Source organism: Nicotiana tabacum, chromosome 8, assembly GCF_000715075.1.
Source record: "Nicotiana tabacum cultivar K326 chromosome 8, ASM71507v2, whole genome shotgun sequence".
NCBI classification, from domain to species: Eukaryota; Viridiplantae; Streptophyta; class Magnoliopsida; order Solanales; family Solanaceae; genus Nicotiana; species Nicotiana tabacum.
Genome location: NC_134087.1, coordinates 36,918,843 through 36,923,096, shown reverse-complemented (window position 1 = coordinate 36,923,096; position 4,254 = coordinate 36,918,843).

Here is a 4,254-nt window from a genome sequence, read left to right as displayed (position 1 = left end):
GGGGTAGAGGCTGAGGACGCACACGTGGTGCAGCCAGGGCACCTGCGCGAGCTGCCGCCGAGGTACCACCAGCAGTTCCAACCGGATTCCAGGCACTAACACGCCTACTGCTACCACTACTCCAGCACTTTAGGAGACTCTAGCGGAGTTCATGCGCATGTACACTACTTTGGCTCAGGCAGGGTTGCTTCCCCTTGTTGCAGCTACGTCTCAGGCTGGGGGAGGAGCACAGACTCCCGCCGCCCACACTCCTGAGCAGCAAGTGCATATTAAGCAGGTCGTTGAAATTATTCCTGCTTGTAGTGCCAGTTCAGCCCGAGGATAGGGCAGCGGAGACTGAAGAGGTTTAAGAAGTACGATCCTCCAGTGTTCAGCAGGTTAGCATCAGATGATGCCTTGGGATTTCTGGAGGAGTGACACCGTATCCTCCGCACTATGGGTATCTCAGGATCGAGTGGGGTTTCTTTCACTTCCTTCCAGCTCCGAGAAGCCGCCAATGAGTGGTGGCGCACCTATGAGTTAGACAGTCCGGATGAGGCTGCTTCACTAACTAGGACTCAGTTTTCAGATTTTTTTCTTGAGAGAGTATGTTCCTTATAGTCTAAGGGACGCATGGCACATAGAGTTTGAGCATTTGCACTAGGGTGCTATGACTGTCTCAGAGTATGCTATCTGTTACACTAGTTTGGCTAGGCATGCACCAGCCTTAGTTTCTACTATTCATGAGAGGGTTCACCAGTTTATTGAGGGCCTTATTCCTAGCATTAGGTCTAGCATGGCTCGTGAGTTGGAGATGTATATTTCTTATTAGTAGGTGGTGAGCATAGCTAGGAGGATTGAGGGTATGCATGTTAGGAAAGAGAGGAGAGGGAGGCCAAGAGGTCTCGATAGTCGGGCCATTTCTCTAATGCCCGTGCCCCAGAAGTAGGTCGTCATGGTAGGGGTTATATGAGTCGCCCTATTCATTCAGCTCTTCCAGTGGCCAGTGGTATTCTAGCTCCTCCTAGACCTCAGGAACCTTATTATGCACCTCCGGTATCTAGCGTACCTCCTGCGCGGGGTGCTTTCAGAGGTTAGTCCAACAGACCTGGCAGCCACCATGTCCTCCCAAGGCTTGTTTTGAGTGTGCTGACACATGCCATGTGGTTAGGGATTGCCCTAGACTTGGAAGGAGTGCACCTCCTCAGACTTCTCAGCCACAACGTGCCCCGCAGGGTTCTCATACTATGACTACAAGCTCCAGTTGCTACCCCACCTGCTCAGACAGATAGGGGTGGAGATTGGGAGGTAGAGGTTGCCCTAGAGTGGAAGGCCAGGCCAGATACTATGCCCTTCCTACCCGTACCGAGGCTGTTGCCTCCGATTCTATCATCACAGGTATTATACTGGTTTGTCACAGAGATGCATCGGTTCTATTTGTCCAGGCTCCACTTACTCTTATGTGTCTTCTTATTTTGCTTCGCATTTGAGTGTACCTCGGGATTCTTTGAGTTCCCCTATTTATGTTTCTACTCCTGTGGGAGATTCTCTTGTTGTGAACCGCATCTATCAGTCGTGTTTGGTTGCTCTTAGTGGTTTTGAGACCAGAGCCTATTTATTGTTGCTCAGCATGGTAGATTTCTATATTATCTTAGGTATGTATTGGTTGTTGCCCCATTATGCTATTATTGATTGTCACGCCAAAACCATGACGCTGGCTATGCTAGGTGTACCGCATGTTGAGTGGAGGGGTACTTTAGATCACGCTCCCAGTAGAGTTATTTCCTTTCTTAAAGCTCAGTGTATGGTTGAGAAGGGGTGTGACACGTACTTAGCATATATGGGAGATGTTATTATTGATACCCCTTCAATTGATTCAGTCCCAGTAGTACGGGATTTTCCCGATGTATTTCCAACTGACCTTCTAGGCATGTCGCCTGATAGAGATATTGATTTTGACATTGATCTGTTGTTGGGCGCTCAGCCCATTTCTATTCTACATATCGTATAGCTCCTCTTGATTTGAAGAAGTTGAAGGATCAGTTACAGGAATTACTTGATGAGGGTTTTATTCAGCTTAGTGTATCACCTTGGGGTGCTCTTGTCTTGTTTGTGAAGAAAAAAAATGGTTGTATATGTATGTGTATTGATTATCGCTAGTTGAACAAGGTTACAGTGAAGAACCATTATCCTTTTCCTCTTATTGATGATCTATTTGACCAATTTCAGGGCACACGAGTGTTTTCTATGATTGACTTGCACTCAGGTTACTATCAGTTGAAGATTCGGGAGCCAGATATCCCGAAGACCGCCTTCAGGACTCGGTATGGTCGTTACGAGTTCCTTGTTATGTCATTTGGGCTGACAAATGCCCCAGCAGCCTTTATGCATTTGATGCACAGTGTGTTCCGGTCGTATCTTGACTCATTCATCATTGTCTTTATTGATGATATTCAGGTGTATTCCGGAGTTGGGAAGATCATGAGCAACACCTACTGACTGTGCTTCAGACTCTGAGAGAGAAGAAGTTATATGCTAAGTTCTCGAAATGTGAGTTTTGGTTGGATTCAGTGGCATTATTAGGCCATGTGATATCAAGTGAGGGTATTCAGGTGGATCCGAAGAAGATAGAAGCCATGTAGAGTTGGCCCAGACCATCCTCAACTACCGAGATCTGCAGTTTCCTTTGCTTGGCGGGCTACTACTGTCGTTTTGTGGAAGGGTTTTCATCGATTGCAGCTCCTATGACCAGGTTGACCCAGAAGGGTGCTCCGTTTCAGTGGACAGAGGAGTGTGAGGCAAGCTTTCAGAAGCTCAAGACAGCTTTGACTATAGCCCCAATTTTGATACTGCCTATAGGTTTGGGGTCTTATACGGTTTATTTTGATGCCTCGAGGATTGACCTCGGAGTGCTGTTAATGTAGGATGATAGGGTGATTGCCTACGCGTCCAGATAGTTGAAGGTACATGAGAAGAACTATCCGGTCTATGACCTTGAGTTAGCTGTCATTGTTCACGGCCTGAAGATTTAGTGTCATTATTTATGTGGTGTGCCTTGTGAGATTTATAGTGACCATCGGAGCTTGCAGCACTTTTTCAAGCAAAAGGATCTAAATTTGCGCCAGAGGAGGTGGTTAGAGTTGCTGAAGACTATGACATCACTATTTTGTATCACTCGGGCAAGGTCAGTGTGGTGGCCGATGCTTTGAGTCGCCGGGTAGAGAGTTTGGGGAGGTTGGCTTATTTACCAGCATCGGAGAGGCCTATGGCAATGGATGTTCAGACCCTAGCCAGTCAGTTTGTGAGATTGGATCTTTCGGAGCTCAGTTGGGTTCTAGCTTGCGTGGTTTCTTGGTCTTCCTTATTTGATTGTATTAGGGAGCGTCACTATGATGACCCTCATTTGCTTGTCCTCAAGGACAATGTTCAGCACGGTGACTCCAGAGATGTGACTATTGGTGATGATGGGGTATTGAGGATGCAGGGTCGGATTTGTGTACCCAATTTGGATGGGCTTCGAGAGTTGATTCTAGAGGAGGCCCATAGTTCGCGGTATTCCATCCATCCGGGTGCCGCGAAGATGTATCAGGATTTGAGACAGCACTATTGGTGGAGGCGGATGAAGAAAGATATAGTTCAATTCGTAGCTCGATGTCTTAATTGTTAGCAGGTGAAGTATGAGCACCAGAGACCAAATGGGTTGATTCAGCAGATAGAGATTTCGGAGTGGAAGTGGGAGCGGATCACCATAGACTTTGTAGTTGGCTCCCACGGACTTTAAGGAAGTTCGATGCTATTTGGGTGATTGTGGATCGGCTGATCAAGTCCACTCATTTCATTCCTAAGTGTACTGCTTATTCTTTGGAGCGGTTGGCGAAGATTTATATCCGGGAGATTATTTGTCTGCATGGTATTCCAGTGTCCATCATTTCAGATAAAGGTACTCAGCTCACATCACGGTTCTGAAGGGCCGTTTAGCATGAGTTGGGTACTCGGGTGGAGTTAAGTACAACATTTCACCCTCAAACGGATGGACAGTCCGAGCGCACTATTTAGATCTTAAGGATATGCTCCGTGCGTGTGTGATTGAGTTTGGCGGGTTTTGGGATCAGTTTTTTCCATTGGCGGAGTTTTCTTACAACAACATCTATCAGTCTAGCATTCAGATGGCAATGTATAAGGCTTTATATGGGAGATGGTGTAGATCCCCGGTGGGCTGGTTTGAGCCGGGTGAGGCTAGATTATTGGGCACAGACTTAGTTCAGGATGCTTTGG